This window comes from Oryzias melastigma, linkage group LG23 (genome assembly GCF_002922805.2).
Source record: "Oryzias melastigma strain HK-1 linkage group LG23, ASM292280v2, whole genome shotgun sequence".
NCBI classification, from domain to species: Eukaryota; Metazoa; Chordata; class Actinopteri; order Beloniformes; family Adrianichthyidae; genus Oryzias; species Oryzias melastigma.
Window position 1 is genome coordinate 17,115,893 of NC_050534.1, and position 18,394 is coordinate 17,134,286.

Sequence of the window (18,394 nt, forward strand, 5' to 3'; positions counted from 1 at the left end):
ACATTGTTACATCATACCAACGATTCCTAAAGACAGTTGCAACGATTCCCTGCTTAAAAAGGGGTTGCATTCGAGGGTTGAACTACCAAATGGTTCCTGAGTGCAGCTGTGTCTGCAGCTCACCACTCCCCTAGAGATGTGTCAAATGGGTAGAACAACCCAGGTGTGTCACAAATAATGGGATCCTCTTACCCAGTAACTTTAAAACCCGCCATTCCACATTGATGAGGTGTAATACTTTTTGGAGGTTTTGGAACTCAAGTATTCAATTTACCACAGACTGAAATGAAATTTGTGACTCTGGTCCTGGGTCAGCAAATTTCAGAGCTATTACGACAAGAAAAATACATCAATAGGATACACAAGTTGAACTGAATACAATTGCACCACTTGACACAATAATATAAATATAAATCATCCTACTTTGGTGAATTCATCTTCCTAAAGTTCTGATTCCTTCTATTCATCTACAGCCAAAGACTTCCCAGGAACGTACATTGAGCCACATCACCAAAGCAAAACTACACTATTTAGGCCTGATAATGGCTACAGATGCATAAATGAAATCCTACGGGTAAAATACAGACATTTGGTTCATGTGGTACACCAGAGGACATGACCTGCCTGAAAATATCCACGGGCAAAATCTGTTGTGCAACAATCGCAATGACGCCTGCCTGCAAGGTCTAGTAAAAATTAATTACTCCTGTCTCCTTAGCATATTTTATGCATTAGCAGTTTGGCTGTATGACATCTCTGTTGTATTAGGTTCATGTACTCCCTCCAGAGTTTTGTAAAAGTAGCAGGTAGACTTTCCATCTGCATTGTTTTTATTATTGATGTGGAACGCCAGAGTGCTATCGCACCACATCCACTGTTTGTTTCTGATAAGTTCCAGCAAAGCCGCATGACTCAGCAGCAAAAATCACAGTTTCCAGCGTTTTTTACTGTGTCGTTATTTAACCTTCTGAGAGATTGATGATGATTGTCAAAGTTTTTCAGGGATGAAGACTGCCTGGGGACTAAAGTTCTCAGCAAGTGCTGTTGGATTCCACCACCCTCAACTCAGATATGATTTTCAGCACAGCAAAAGTGGGACTGCTTTTTGAGTTTTTGTCAAACTGAAGTACTTAGAGAAGTTTATCGAGTTGAGAATGAACGAGTAGCAACATGTGTGGCAATGCAACCATCAATTTGGCCTCGAAACTAAACCTCCCTCCAACCGGGAAGAGGATAAAGCATTTTTGATATTTCGTCGAATCCTCGCGTTTGCAGGAGAATTAACATGTTTGCATCATTACCTCCTTGGAGCGCCGGCGCTTTTAGCAGTTCCCGGATAGTGACAGAGCTTTCCAACCGCTACATCCATCCTGTCTGCCAAATATGCAAGATTTTCTTTTTCTTTTCCCCCTGAACCACAATCAGTGTGCTGGCCGGTTGCCAGCCAGCATTTCGCCCGGCTGTGTCTACTCTCTCTTTCTCAGGAGCTTCCTTCTAGTTGCGAAAAGGGTTTTGACGGACTCCTACACTGCACCCACCTCGCAGAGACGGCAGTGACGGGTGCAACATTTTATTTTCACACTTAAGAATAACAAATAACTGGTTTAACAAATAACATTCCTTGCTGGGATACATTTAAAAATAAAGCATATTTGTGCAATTCCTAAATTCTGAATCTTGCTTACTTCTTGAGAGGATGTTTATTATTTTATAATGCTGTTTAACATCTTGTTGGTTTTGAAAATGAACAAGATGCACTACTCACAATAAGTAATGGATGTTAAGGTGTCCTAAACAGGTAATTTTTTTTTTCACTTTATAGATTTTCAGGGTATGAAGGTTATTGTACATGTATTTGATCATGAGCTCTGGGTCGTGACTAAAAGAACAAGATCCCGACTACAAACGGCTGAAATGAGCTTCCTCCAGAGGATAGCAGGATGCTCCCTTAGAGATAGAAGCTCAGTCACCTGGAGAGAGCTCGGAGTAGAGCCGGCGTTCATCCATCTTGAGAGGAACCAGTTAAGGGATCTCTGGTATCTGGTCTGGATGCCTCCCTGGATAGGCGTGATTCACTAGTCCCAAGGCACGCTGGAGAGACTATGTGTCTTGGCTGGCCTGGGAACACCTTGGGGATCCACCAGAGGAGCTGGAGGAAGTTCCCAGGGAGAGGGAAATCTGGACATCTTTGCTGAGACTGCTGCCCCCATGACCTGATCTGGGCTGAGCGGAACAAGATGGATGGATGGGAGTTTATGTGTAGGGGTGATAGACACCTTATTTTGTGTTTTTCACATAATTGTCTCATTAGGTCTTACTTAATGGGGGCCAAAACCAAAACAATTTCAACTTTCTTTCAGTATAAAGTTGATTTTGCCAGTAAGTCATTCCAAGTTCATCATTCAAATGGCCAGGAACACACAACGTTGCTTAACGGACAGCCGGGTTCCTGGTCTTATCCTTGATCACATCCCTCCAGGTTGGTAGCCAGATGTTGCAGATAAACTTTGTGTGTCTCAGCACAAGTCACCAGCAGACTTTCATCAAGATACAGAACTACTGGCGGAGTTTCAGACAGACCTAGGAGTGAAACCCCACCAGTGATGGACTATAACCATGACCAGTACCTAAGGACCGACGTACTCAGACATGCTTTTGCCAACACCATGCAGAGCTGCAAGGGTTTCCAGACAAATCATGAAGACACTAGTTATGACTTGAATCCCAGACAACTGTCACAGATGTGTTCACTACACAAAACCACATGTAGTGGGTACTCGACCATGTGACCTGGATAATACCTGTTCATTGGTGAATGCCAGGTCCTTGTACACAAATGATTATCATCAGGATTGCTGGAGAAGGCCAGGTGAGTGATATACCAAAGTTAACATAGCCCCTAGGACTGGCTTTGGTGGAGGTGGTGCAACAGTCTTGGCAGGCATCACCAGTCAGTGGAAAAACCAGTTTAGTTATTGTAGAAAGCCCAGTGACTGTAAGTGAGATCGTAGAACCCATCATCATCGCCCAATTCCACCGAAAAAAAACCCAACTTTCTGTTCATAGACGATGATGCTCCATTACAAACTGTATTTCAATCAAAAATCTAGGAAATAATATTCTATTAACATTTATAAAAGTCTAACTTTTCAACAAAATAAAGTTGTAAAACACAAATAAGTGGAGGAATGTCAAGTGCTGAGCTCCACAACACCCTTGCTGAATTTCAAGTTTGTTTTTCTCGCCCAATTGTTTATTGTAGCAAGGAAACCGTCGTCTCAGCAGGAAATTAAATTAATCGTTATCTACAGAACACTTTCATATGAATTTGCACAAAGTAATGAAAAGCAGATGCTCATGTATTGTACAGAGAAGCCAACAATAATGAAGATTGTATTGTATGTAAAAATGATAGTTACCAAGCCTAATAATGCTAGATATTAATATGAGTCTTGCTAGTTCTTTATCAGTTGTGCTGCATTAATCAGTTGTGCTGTGGAGGTCATAGTTGCATTTAACATTTACTGTGTAATCTGCAACACTGTTAACCAATTATGTCAAGAGTTTTGGTCAAGAACTTTAATATCTTTATAACGAGACACCATTTAGCCTCAATTCCTTGTCTGGGTTGTCATGTTTGTCTTGATGAAAATAAGAAAAATTTCATATCCGCCTCTACTTACAGCCTGCTTGATTAATTCTGCTGACCATAGGCGGATTTCATAGAACCAGACAACAAAAGCTGAAATACGATTGGTTAAAAACTCTACCAATAACTTAAGACACAATGAAGAGCTGAACCAAGTACGACAATAAGAACAAATACACCACTTTTAAAAAAAAAGTACATATTTTTAAATGTTCGTTAAAAAAAAGATTTTAATACATTTAAGCCAACAGAAAAGGCCATATAGACCCTGAAAGCCCACTTCTGATCACGTTAAGTCCTTTTCTGATACGCTCTTTAATACAGTACAGAGTAAATGTAACTAAAAGAACATGTTGACAAAATACTACTATTGAATATTTGTACCACCATGAAAAAAAAAATAAGTACATTTGCAAGTATAAATGAATAAAATAGTTAGAAAAAGTCATTATATTACAGGAATAAAGTTGTAACATTATGAAAGAAAAGTTGTAAATTTAAGGAAAAAAAAGTTGTAAAATTGGATCAAAATGATAATAAAAGTCAATATTTTATGAGAATAAACTGGTAAAATTATGAGTAAAAAGTTAATATTTTACAATAATAATGTTTTAAGTTGAGAATTAACTAAATTAAAGTCCAAACTAAAGTTTTTGACCCATAATCTCAGTTTAATTTTTGGGCAATTAAATCAAAAATACATTTCTGAATGTTGGTATGGAAGCCAGCTAAAAATAAGCCAAAGCACGTTTGTGGTGAACAGTGTTCTCTCTCTATTATTGGGACTCATCTAAACCAAAGATCCAGCTAAAATAAGAAATTCAGTCATAAAACAAACAGATTAAGGGTTTATGTTGGGATCGTCAGGGAAAAAGAACAAAACATTAACTTTATTTTTGTAAATGATTAAAATCATAAAATTAAAAAACCCAACATGAGAGAACTGAAACTTCTAACTGAATGAACCAAAACCAAGGAAGTAGGAGTGGCTCAAACTTTTTAAAGGGAGGTTATTTAACAAACAGGAAGCAGCTGTGCTGAATGCAAACTCCAACCATGTGTGATCATGACAAGAAGGCAAAGGAGGAGAAAAAAAACCCAAAACAATATATATAAAAAAAGAATAAAAAGCTATTGATGTAGGATAAAACAATTCATTTCTATTTAGTTAATTCCTGCACACATTTTGATTTTTGCTTTATAAATCCTGTAAGAAATTAAACATCTGCACTAAATCTGATTTGTTAATAAAAAAAACACCAGTCAGACTCATCCCTAAAATTAGGATTTAGCACAAATGGGATCTTTTCTTCCTGTGAGGACCTTAAACAGAGGCAGGATCTCCAGAACCAGAGTCTAAAACCGGTGAGTGCACGCCTCCTTTCCACAAAGTGTCTCCTCTATTCAGCAGCAATAATTTCCAATTTCCTTTTGCACTGCTTTGCTCCAGTTGGTATAATCAATTTCAATTTGGTATTATTTAGAGACAAAGGGATCCTCGCTCGGCTGAGAATCTTTGATCTGGCACCAGTTTATTCCGCAGTCCTTTATAATTTGCACTGCTAAATAGACCACCATCTCATCCTCCTCCAGCCTCCTTCACTCTCCTCTTCATTTCGCTACCTTTGCTGATGAAGCCGATTGCTGCTCGGATTTGAAGTGGAGAGCGTGAGGACTCGTGCTCGGATCACACTCAGACCATACATGTTATTTGTTTTCAACTTGTTTTGACTGAGAAGTATCAAAAGTGGAGAACTAAAGTTGGAAAAAAATCATAAAAACTGTCATGTTTTATTACATTTGACTTGTTTTATATAATTATTGCTCAAATTTTACATCCATGATACACAGAAATGATCCCAGAACTCCCCCAAAATCAGTTATTTTAAAACCAATATAATACATATATTTAAGCAACTTTTCCCACTTATATATCTACGATCTTGTAAATCCCTTTGTATGTTTTTTTTTTAAATTCATGTGTATGCAAATATGTATTTAACCACCTGACTCGGCTAGAATTCTGACCTTCAAAGACCTGTTAGTCCGCCTTTAACTAGTCCTCCTAAACTTATTGTCCTAAATTTAAATCTGTTTGAGGTCATTAGCTGTGTAAAGACACCTGTTCATCCCATACAATCAGTGAGACTCCAACTACTAACATGGCCAAAGACCAAGGAGCTGTCAAAAGACACCAGTGACAAGATAATAGACCTCCATAAAGCTGGAAAGGGCTATGGGGTAATAACCAAGCAGCTTGGAGAAAGAAGATCTTCTTTGGCGGAGAACTTCCAAAACCATAGAGTGTTCAAATACTTATTAAACACATTTTGTTTACGTCTCTTTTTCTCCAGCATCCCTGTAAAATCCTAAAATACGTATTTATTACCAACATAAAGAGGATTTTTTGTGGTAATACTTACAGGATTGAGCCTAATATTTAACATGTTTGGAAGAACAGTAGAAGCATCTACTGTTATATGTTCCTTATTTAAAAAAAATGATATATTCTGTAAACACAAATTCTAAAACTGAGAGCACAGTTTAGTGATTTATGTGCACAGACTTCCACCAGCTTTTCCATTTAAACCCACTGCCTTTATTGGCTGGGCTCCATAGAATTAAATAATTCTGTAAAAAAAAAAAAAAGAAATTTCCTCCTCAGTTATGGTTGCACGTGGTTTTCTTGACCCAGTTTTCAAGATTAGTGAGGAAAAAATCTTCCCCATCAGCCCAGGCAGGTTTAACTACCTTCCCAAAACATGTTTTCATGTTTTGCTGTCATTGCATAGGATTTGTTTGAACAATTCTACCTTAATAAAAGCAGAAAAATAGCCTAGAAATTAAAAAGAGGGTGAATAGTTTTTGTATGACTAGATATTTTTTAAAATGTTATTTATATATTTTTTTAATTCTAATGGAGCTCCAGCTCTGTGCACATCTTGTCGTCTTTTAATTATGATTATATGTTTTCATGCCAAAATCAAAAACTTTGTCTTGTTTTCTAGAAGATCTTTAGAAATTTGCCTCTGAATTGTGGGCAGGACCAGTGGTAGACTTAGTAGTTTGGGGGTGGTTGTATTTATCATTTCTTAAAAAAAAAAAAGTCTATTGAATAACTTCTACTTATCCACATTTGGACATTAATAACGTCAAGAATTTAAATGTTTTCATCTGAATTAAAACATTAAAATCACATTTAAAAATTACAGAAATGTATTATATATGGCTAACTCACTGTTGATGGAATAGTCCATTGCTACACTGGGACGGGGAGGACATGTCAGTGTTTTGGGGTTTTTCATGACACTTAAATACTAATGGAAGTGAAAATTATTTTAGACTTTTTTTTTGTACGTGTTCAACTTGGGGCCCCTTGAAGAGTTTGGGGCTCCAGGCAATCGCCTATGCTTAATGGTAAGCCCACCCCTGGGCAGGATTTGTAGGCATTGAACAACCCCGCCCCCTTTTCCCCTCCCCATAACTGAGAGCTGAAAGCAGGGACGTTGTGGTTCATCACAAACATAGACATAGAGTACATAGAGAGAACTGGATTGATTAGCCCCACAATACCACAAGAACACGTTGAAAACACCAAAAACACAATTTTCAGGGTTATTTTTCCTCATTACTGTTATGTCAGTCAGTTCTGATCATTCTTCAGATGTCATTTAGTTATTATTTGTATTTTTGGAATAACTGATTTCATCATAACAGAGGGTGGTGTTTTAACTTCCAGTTGATTGAAAAGTAAAATACAACCTAGATAGGAGAGGAGCAATCCTCAAAACAGGTTTTATCTTTCCAAACTAAGGGAAAGGAATTTTTTTTTTTTCCTGGCGTAGCTTCCAGAGGAATCTGAAAGATTTAAAACCTCTAATCGGAGTATTTGAGCCTCCGTTTCACAAAGCAAGAGTCCAAATTGCCTGTCTCCCCCCTCAAAGTGAGCGTCTCGGGGAGTCACTGCTGCATGCAGCTTCTCTTGTAGGTATTTAGAGGCTCCAACAATCTGGGCTCGGACAAAGGGAGGTGCCCTTTCAAGCTCCATTAAAAAGAACTTGAGTATCTTTAACACAACAGGCGTGCTTGAGACGCCAAACGCAGCCTGCGCAGCCAAGACAAGCGCGCCGCCTGTGTCTTTTATTTAGTGATACTCGGGTGACGTTTGGAGGGGCTCCAGGTTTTGGGATGATTGACCACAATTCTTCATGAGACGCTGCCTTTCAAGCTGAAAGTCAGCCTATCAGAGCGGCGTGCTCTTTGAGCGTCAAGTTTGTTTGCAGTGAAACAATGGCGGCGATACATAATGAGTCATTTGTCTTGCAGGAAGTTAGTCCAAGCTTGCTGAGCTTTTTGCCACATTTATCTTTAACTTTTAACACAAACCTTGAATTTAATGATCCAAAAGACCAGAAGTTAGATAATAAATACTAGAGGGAAAAATCGATTTGGTGATTTATCGCAAAATTTCATTTAGTGATACTTTTATCAATTTAAAATGTTGACAAGACAATATTTATTTATTTATGAGCAAAAATAGTTCAAACACCCAACTGCAGGACTTTACAGTACTTTATTTCTTTGATCATACTTTTATTGGTTAAGGCAAACTCCTTATGTTTTTTTTCTTATATTTAAAAATATTTTGTTGTGAAAAGCAGACTATATTGACTGCTATCTTCAAGAACAAACATTTAATAAATAGTAAATAATAATATTTTGTTACCATTTCATTAACATGAAAGGTGTAATACGTTTTTTCCAAGCTATACTCTAAAAAAAATGTGAAAAAAGGTTCTGGTTCAATTTTTGTATATATCGTGATATGTATCGTGACACATGTATCGCGATATGTATCGTGACACATGTATCGTGATATGTATGGTGGCACATGTATCGTGATATGTATTGCGACACATGTATCGTGATATGTATCGTGACACATGTATCATGACACATGTATCACGATATGTATCGCGATATGTATCGTGACACATGTTTCGCGATATGTATCGTGACACATGTATCGTGATTTATATCGTGACACATGTATTGTGATATGTATCGTGGCACATGTATCGTGATATGTATCGTGACACATGTATTGTGATATGTATCGCGGCACATGTATCGTAACACATGTATTGTGATATGTATCGTGGCACATGTATCGTGATATGTATCGTAACACATGTATCGGGACACATGTATCATGACACATGTATCATGATATGTATCGTGACATATGTATTGTGACATATGTATCGTGTTATGTATTGTGACATATGTATCGTGGTATGTATGTATGTATCTGCTTCATCTTGACTATGGACTTCATCATCACTCCTCCCTCAGCTTTATCTGAATGAACTCTTAGATTCGTAGTTGTAGAAGCTAATCTTTCTTTAACTGTTCTGGTATCGCCTGTCCGTCCTGGGATAGGATCTCTCCTTCATGTGGGAATCCCTAAGGTTTCTTCTTTTTTTCCTGACTCAGGTTTTTTTAGGAGTTTTTCCTTACCGGGAGGGAGGGTCTAAGGACAGGGATGACCTGTTTATTTAGTCTGTTTAGTTTTAACAATTGTTTATATTTTGAAGCCCAATGAGGCAAATCTCTTTGTGATTTTGGGCTATATAAATAAAATTGAATTGAAAATTGAATTGAATTGTATCGTGACACATGTATCGTGACATACGTATCGTGACACATGTATCGTGATATGTATCGTGGCACATGTATCGTGACACATGTATTATGACACATGTATCGCGATATGTATCGTGACACATGTATCGCGATATGTTTTGTGTTTGTCAAACTCTCGCTGATACACACACCTAATAAATACATTTCCTGGTTCTCAAAAGTGAAGGAAAGTTCATGAGAATGGATCACTAAGATGCAAGTTTAATTCAACATCTACTTTTAGTGAATACAGACCTCTTGTTGTGGAAATAGTCAGTTTTGGAGGTCAAGACATTGAAAGTTGTTGAGTTTATTATTGTTTGCTCTGTGACAAAACAATGAGAGCTCAGGATTGCTGTCTGGTTTTATCCCCACTTTGTCTTGTCATCCATTTTTCCAATTGACAGTGTGACTTCTTTGAATTCTAAATCAAAAAGTTTCTTTTTGTTGGTTTGTAACAAAGGAGAAACCCAAATCACAATTCAGTTTATACTAAGTTTTTTTTCTTCACATATTTGAGGCTTTCAAGTTGATGCTTATTATTATTATTTATATTTTAATCAGGTGTCCTTCTTGGCGTGGTCGGGTCGGATCGCTAAGCCCGTTTTTGCAGAGACAGTTTTTCTGTTTGCCAATCCAGATTACCTCTTATTAAAATGAATAATTGTTCCTTTAAATTGCGTTTCGTGCACACAAAATAGTTTCTTGTTCCCTTAAATGAACATCTTGTGTGCACATAGTATTTTGTGTCTTTTTTTTAATTGTATTTTTTATTTTATTGTAAATGTCTCATTTTTATATATATATATTTAAAAAAGTCGAAATTTTAACCAATTAGTAGTAATGCGCAGTTATTTGAACCAGAATTATTCAAACTTTAATCAACACGATGGGCTTGTTGTTTATGTTATATATATGTTAAAAAGGCAAACTTATTAATTTAATCATTTATTAAAAATAAAAAACAGTAAACTACACCTATAGCTCATGCATGTACATACAAGATTTTGAATGACTTAAATTGAAACAGCTTTTTAAACAAAACTTTTGTGCTTCGTGATATTCTGTAAAAACTGATATAAATATTTAATTTATTTTTAATTCAGAGTATGTTTTAACGTCAAGTCTGATCTCTGTACCGATTTATTAATTTAATTGATTAAACTACGGGAATTGTGCAACTGAAACTTCACAGAATCATAAATAAACAGCTCTGTGGTGAAACTTAAAAAATAAAAATGTCTCAAACATTTACTTAGAAGAAATATGACGTTAAAAACGTTTTTGGGGGTATTTTTGTTAATGATCTGCTATTTCTTTAAGTAATATTATATATTTATGCTAACTTTTATAAATATACTGTTTTATTTAGTTTATTAATTAATGATTACACATATATATATTTAATTATTGCTTACTCCTCAACATTTATGACACAAAATCCAGCTTTACAGGAAATATAAAGATGAAGAAAAAACTGTACCTTAAATCCTGAAATGTGGAAGAAAAGAGAGAAAAGTCTGGACTTGATGTGCAAAATGCATTTTTTCACATTAAAAAAAAAAAAACATCAATTACTTTATTTATTTTGAAACTACAAAAAAAGAGTAAACAAAAAAACACAAACTAGACAGTAATGCGGAATTGTGAAAATATAAACTAAGACGACCGGACAGAACCCAACAACTGTTTTATCAGTAAAAATATAAATATTAAAGGCAAAAAAAAAAAAAAAACTTCAAAAAGGAAAAATAAAAACCTAGATAATCTTGAAAATACAATAAAAATAAACAATTATGGTAACTTAAACGTAGTAAATCAAAATTTGAGTTAATAAATTCACATTTTTAAAAGGAAACAAAAGTTAAAAAAGAGATATTATGATGGAAAAACTTAGCCAAAAGAAGGTTTTAGTTTTATTTTTTTTTAATGTGTAACTTGTGAAAGATTCCAGGTGAAAATTCTTGTTTTCTTCGAAGGCAAATATGTTGTCAGACTTGGTGAAACGCTCAGCGAGGTGTGACACTCGGAGCCAAATCCTTCTGGTTGCACCGTTCTAACACATCCTTATTGCTCATCTGCACTCTGGTACAGCATTCAGGCTCAGTGCAATTACCCCACTTATCTAAATAACAAAAAGCGTTTCAGGCAAATGCACATCGCCCATCTAAAGCTTTCACACAAAAAAGAGATTGGAGGGTTTTTTTTTTCCTTGAGTGTCACCATTAATGACGTATTAATTTATGCTACTGCCCTGGCGGTTGTTTTGATGCTTTGTCCACCAATCCACTAATGCCATCACTTCAGTTAATTACCCTCAATTAAGACACTATAAAAGACTTGTAAAGAATTGCTAATAAACTCATTTGGAAACGTAGAAAAATTCAAAAGCAGATCCTGGATGGAGAGCAATTAACCCCAGGCATTTAGATAAGATACTTCAATCTTTTACACTTTTATTTTACACATAAAGTGAACGCATGGAAAAAAAAAGATGTGTTTGTGGCACAACTGTATAAATAGTCCAAAAAAACGTAAAATTTAGAATGTTTGACCCTTTTATTAGCTTTCCAACTCATTGTGAACAAACTAAATTTAAATATGACATCTTAAAATGATAAAAATAATTGTTAATTTTAAAAGAGACGCAAAGTACATACAAAAAAAAAACTACAAAGACTCAAACATCCCAACATTTTTCACCCTTTTAGATTCAAATCAAATTTAACAAACTTTTACTTTTCTATGAATTTATAAAAAGGTAAATTGGAAAATATTAACCTTGCACATCTCATTTTTTCAAGCTATTTTTGCGTTTCTACCTTGTTTCTGTCAACAAAAGCAACTCAATTACTTATGGGGTTCCTCAAGGTTCCATGCTGGGCTTATGCTTAATTAGTAAAGTTTAATACACTGTAAAGAGAGAAACATTGGATCAATTATCAAAATGTAATATATTTAAAAATGTTAGTTTTTATCAAATTTAATGTTTAACTCCAAATTTTAATTTGACTTAAACTAATCATTTGGAATGTAACAAATTGCAGACTTTTTGTTAAATGATTCAACGTTTCACTTTTTTCAGTGTAGAAACCAGAAAGTACCAAACAACACAAAACAACACAAAGGATCAATTAACAAAAGTTCTGTATTTTGTTGGTGGTCTCGGTTAGTCTCCAATCGGACTGAGTTTTGGTTCGCTCTGAGTTCCCTCAATCTAAATAGACTCAAAGTGGACCAAAACGGCCACCGTAGCCGGGCATTATGGGATGTAAACACAGTAGAAGTGCAACAATGAGGCACAGAAACTCATTGACGTTTGTTGAGATCACGTTGATACAGACGTTCAAAATTCATCCGTTATTCTTTCTTTCGTTCATTTGCCACGCCCTCCTAATTCCTGGCCAATGACAGAAGAGATCTTTAATTACATGGTTTTGTTTACAAGCTTTGCCCAGTTAAAAGGGAGTCTGAATACAGACCAAAAGGAAGGTTCAGAATTCAACCCGGACCAAATTAAAGGGACTTGGTCTGGACTTATGGACTTGAATTAACTTGTTTATTCATTCATTTTAATTGTATTTATTTTAACGTTATTGTCCTGGTGTTTTAGTGTTTAGGTTCTCCATAAATCCTCATTTCTTGACAGTTTCTAGTTTAATCGGATCAAATTAACCCTGAATTATGTTCAAGGAACTTTTCAGATTTTAAACTTTTTTTGTGTTTGTTTGAACTTCTATTGAAGGTTTACTTTTCAAGCCTCATGGTCTGAAAATTCTGCAAAATCACAACATAATCCCTCCTCAATGGGTCAAATTTGACGACTAAAGAGAACCTGAAGGACAAAGATCATTCGTCATGTGGGGCAGAACTGATGTTTGAATAAATCATATGTATTAAACAGTGAGGGAAAACTTGTCATTTCTCACCAGGAGCCAAAAGGACACGTCTTTGGGATTTCTGGGCGTGTCCGGCAGTGCTTGATACTGCTGAAGTTGTGCATTCGCCTCACTAATGATGAAGTCAAACAGAAAGATTAAAAGCTCAGCAGAACGGCTTTCTTTGAAGCATATTTCAAAACAGCTGATGCACACAGAACGCTCCTTTCACTCGCGACGAGGTAAACTTCAGAGTGCAGGCGGAATGCCACAACACTGGAAGCGACCATGACACAAATAATGAAGATGTAGTCTTGAGCTTGCTGATTCGGTTAATTAGCGAGGACATCACGTTGTTGTGACAGTTGTCTGGGTCCCCTATCGTCTCTGCATTGATTGGAGTGTGTTGTGTTTCTCCTTTCGCTCCGGCTTCTGTCTTTTGTTGTGCGTCTCCGGAGAGGACGGTGGGAGCAGCGTGTCAGTGACTCGCCAAAGTTGATTAAGACAACCTTGCCCTTCTTCCAGCCCACAAACCGGATTTAACAACAACTCACACGTTTCAGCGTCACCACCTCAATTAAACGGAATTTTAATGGCAGCGTAAATCAACTCACGATGCTAAATCCTCTATTATTTCTTTATTTAAGATAATTTTTTTAAACTTTATAACACCAACCATCTTCTCATTTATTTATTTATTATTTATTTTTACATTAGGATCACCAACAATAACAAAAAAATTCTCCTTTTCTTGTTTTCCTTTATTTATTTATTTATTTATGGTTATTTTTTTAAGCTTAAGATCCCCAACAACAAAGACTTTTTTTCTTGTTTTCCTCTTATTTGTGTATTTATATATTTAATTTTTTTTTTTAAGACAGCAACCATAACCAACCAGACAAATTTTCATGTTCTACTCTAATTTATTTAATTATTTAGGTATACAATTTTTTTTTTTTATTTTAAAAACACAAACCATGACAAAAAATAAAATTTTTCATGTTTTACACTAATTTATTTAATTATTTTGGTATAAGATTTATTTATTTTTTTACTTTAAAAACACAAACCATAACCAAAAATACAATTTTTCTTGTTTTTCTCTAATTTTTTTTTATTTATTTATTTGTTTGTTTGTTTTATTAATTAATTATAGTGGATTTTATAAAACTTTAAAACACCAGCCATTACCAAAAATACTCTTTGTATTGTTCGAATTTATTTATTTAAGATGTATTCTGTAAACTTTAAAACACTTTCATTACCAAAAACTCTATTTTTCTTGTTTAATTAGTTTTTTATTTATTTATGTTTAACTTTGAAGTCAATGTCAAACAATCATTGTACTGCGTATTGATGGCGCCTTAGATTTAAATAAAGGTTTAAATATGTAGCATTTTAAAAACTCAAACAACAAATGTTGAAAATCCATTTTTTTATATAACAATTTTTGTGATTGTAAATATATTAATAATCTAACATCATATGCATTATCAAATCTATAATTGATTGGCAATTTCAGGTGTCACAATGTAAAATATTTAATTTTAATAAGCTTATTTCTAATTTGATAATTTACAAATGTAAAAAAGAACAATTTAAAAAAGGGATATCAAACAAAAGGTGGAAAAAAATCACTTTGAACCTAATTTTAAAAAGAAAAAGACACTTTTCATAAAACTAGGGGAAAAATCAGTTTTGCGTTTTTTTCTAACTGGATGAAACCATTTCCAGCAGTGAAGAACAGAGCAACAATATGAACTCATTCTGAGGACATAACAATACTTTCAGACATTATGCAACCAAAATGGAAATTTGAATTTGAATTGCAGGTACGTTTTTGGAGGACATTTGGGAAGAATATTACTAAAAGTTTCCATGCACACGACTTAAACACAATTCACACATCTGAAATATCTCCTTCATATTTCCATTTGGTTCTTAATTTAGTTTGTACAACCTCATTTCATGGCTGTTTGTATTCATGAAAAAGAGTGGAAACCATTTTAGTGTTTGGGGAAGATTATGAGGAAAATGTTTTAAAATGTCTAAAAGAGCAACAGAAAGTACCCCCCGCCTATATAGAGCCTTTTTAGCCACTTAATTTTAGGCGAGATAAGATATATAGAAGGAATTGATCGTTTATTTAAATTGGAATTAAACAAGAACTTAATATTCATCCTGATACTATCTAAAGTAGAATAAATGAGATTACAGTAGTTTCTGACAATAACGGATATTTCTTTCTACTTCTATATTTAAATTAAATACTTTTGCATCATCTGTTCTTTGTTTTAAAGGAATTTATGTGCTGGCAGCACGGTGGCAAAGTGGTTAGCGCCTTTGTGTCACGGCAAGGAGGGCCTTGTCAGGACTCACTTGTTCGTTCGTTTGTTTGTTTTTTCTCTACAGATTGTTTTGAATACTCTGGTTAGTAGCACACTTGGGGGCTTGTCCGGGATGCCCCACTTTCACAGAAGCGATATTCACACTATATAAGTAAGTTTTCAGACAACCCACCCTATAAAACCATGAATCTAATGTGCAAGTTTTCTATCCAGTTTACCACAATCAGAGAAAGCGCTGACATAATTGCAGAAATATCTTGTGCCACCTTTTACATAAGCACATACTAAATGTATTTTGCATTTCCATGATGGTGCATTAGATCAGGGGTTCCCAAACTTTTTCTTGTAAGGGCAACAAAACTGTTTTCTTCTCTGATGGGGGGCTGAGGTCGGTTTGTAGGCTAACAGAAAAAGAGTAACAATCACAACTTAAATGTAAACACTTATGGTTTTCCAGAGAGTCACACATAGCCAAAGTTTAAATTATTCATTTTTGTAATCTTGACAGATAAAACATTTTTAAAACTAGATATATAGCATTACCTGTGATAGATTCATAGCCGAAGATGTTTAAATTGATAGCTAAAAACACTAAAGCTGAGAGCTAAAAACACTGAAGTTGATTGTTAGCTAAACTAATAGCGAAGTGAAAATTTAGTAAAAAAAAACTCAAAAAATTCCAAATTAGCTAAAACAGCTAGCATGTTGCTGAAACATTAACTAAACTTCAAAATAGCCTAAAAAAATAAAAAAGCCTAAATCAGCTAAAACAGCTAGCACGTAGCTAAAATATTAGCTCAACTCCAAATCAGCCTAAAAAACTGGAAAAAAATGTAAATTAGCCAAAACAGCTAGCATTTAGCAACAATATTAGCTAAATGCCAAATTAGCCTAAAAACTTAAAAAAAAGCCTTAATTAGCTAAAACAGCTAGCATGTAGGTGAAATATTAGCTAAATGTCAAATTAGCCTAAAAAACTGAAACAAGTCTAAAATAGCTAAAACAGCTAGCATGTAGCTAAAATATTAGCTTAACTCCAAATCAGCCTAAAAAAACTGGAAAAAATATCATTTCGCCAAAACAGCTAGCATGTAGCTGAAATATTAGCTAAATGTCAAATTAGCCTAAAAAACTGAAAGAAGTCTAAATTAGCTGAAGAGGCTAGCATGTAGCTGCAATATTAGCCAAAGGCCAAATTAGCTTAAATAACTGGAAAAAATTATCATTTCACCAAAACAGTTAGCAGGAAGCTAAAATATTAGCTCAACTCTAAATTAGCCTAAAAAAAATGAAAGAAGCCTAAATTACCTAAAACAGCTAACATGTGTCTGAAATATTAGTTAAATGCCAAATAGGCCTAAAAACTGGGAAAAAAAAGTCTAATTTAGCCAAAACAGCTATCATTACGTTAAAATATTAGCTAAATTCCAAATTAGCCTAGAAAAACAGAAAAAAACTAAATTAGCCAAAACAGCTAGCAATCAGCTGAAATATTAGCTAAATGCCAAATTCATTTAAAAACTGAAAAAAGTCAAATATAGCCAAAACAGTTTAGGGTGTCGAGGAGGGCCAGATCCGGCCCGCGGGCCGTAGTTCGGGACCCCTATATTAGATCTCTTTTGTTCACTGTTTTTCGATATAATTTGGCAAAAGCGCGTTCACCATAACTAATTTTTTTTTTAATCCACTGGTTTGCACCATATATTGGGGGCTTATCCGGGATGCCTCAGTTTCATAGTAGCAATATTCACCCTATTAAACTAAGTTTTCAGACATCCCACCCAAAAAAAAACATGAATTTAATGTGCAAAGTGTGAATCCAGTTTATTACAATCAGAGGACAAACTTATCGCAAAAATGTAATTCACAACAAAATAGAAAATAAAAAAACATGACTGCTACATTTTGACCCCAAAAGAGACAAAACGGGTTTAGTAGATGGATGGGTGGATTTTATGTTATATTTTTAAAGCTGTGTTTAAACCGTCTCATGTTAATGATAATCATGACTGGCACAACCTTTCAGTATAAGCTAGCTTTGTTCTTTTTCTCCACAGATTTCTTTAAGTTGCTCTTGAATTCTCTGGTTTGTACCATACTTGGGGGCTTGTCCGGGATCCCTCACTTTCAGTTTTCATCAACCCGCCCTACAAAACCACGAATCAATTGTCCAACGTTTCACTCCAGTTCACTACAATCAGAGGAAACTCTGATGTAATTGCAGAAAGAAAAGTACATTAGCACCACACGTTACATATGCACATACTAAACGTATTTTGCATTTCCATGATAGTGCATTAGATGACTCTTTGTTCGCTGTGTCTCCCTTAATTTGGCAAAAGCGGGTCCATTATAACAGTGATTTTCTGTAACTAATTGCGGTGCACTCAAGCTGGCCTTTGAGGCTGCGCTGTTCATCAGCATAACACAGGTGCGCATGCATGCAGGTGCGCACCCATCGGTTTTTTCAGCACAAAAACCCAAAGCTTGTGCGCCCATACTGTGAGTCATGTGCTGCCGATGTAATGTGAGTAACTATAGCATGTGGTGGGTGTTTTTGACTGTCAACCAATATGTTTTTTTTATTATGTCTTTTTTTGGAGGGTTCAAATCTTTGCATCACCTGCTGCATTTGTGCGCCCCATTAATGCTCAGCCAGTTAAAACGTGTCAAACCGTGTCTGACATCTGTCGGCGGATGAGAACAACCTCGGCTGCGTGTCCCTATTTCATATGCCTGCTTTATAATGCAACCCCGCTGCATCTCACCACACCAACGCATCAGTTGCTACAGGAGCCACATTGTTAAATAATTCAGCAGCGGCATGTTTCTAA

General features: G+C 35.3%; 1 protein-coding gene across 1 annotated transcript in view; it reads left to right on the forward strand.

Moving 5' to 3' along the window:
* Window positions 1-3,680: 3,680 nt before the first annotated feature.
* The window catches only part of chrm2a (cholinergic receptor, muscarinic 2a), a 126,936-nt gene continuing 112,222 nt past the window's right edge, over window positions 3,681-18,394 (forward strand). The window contains exon 1 of the mRNA XM_024285644.2: window positions 3,681-5,014. The gene's annotated coding sequence lies outside the window, so the exon portion shown is untranslated. The remainder of the gene's footprint in view (window positions 5,015-18,394) is intronic.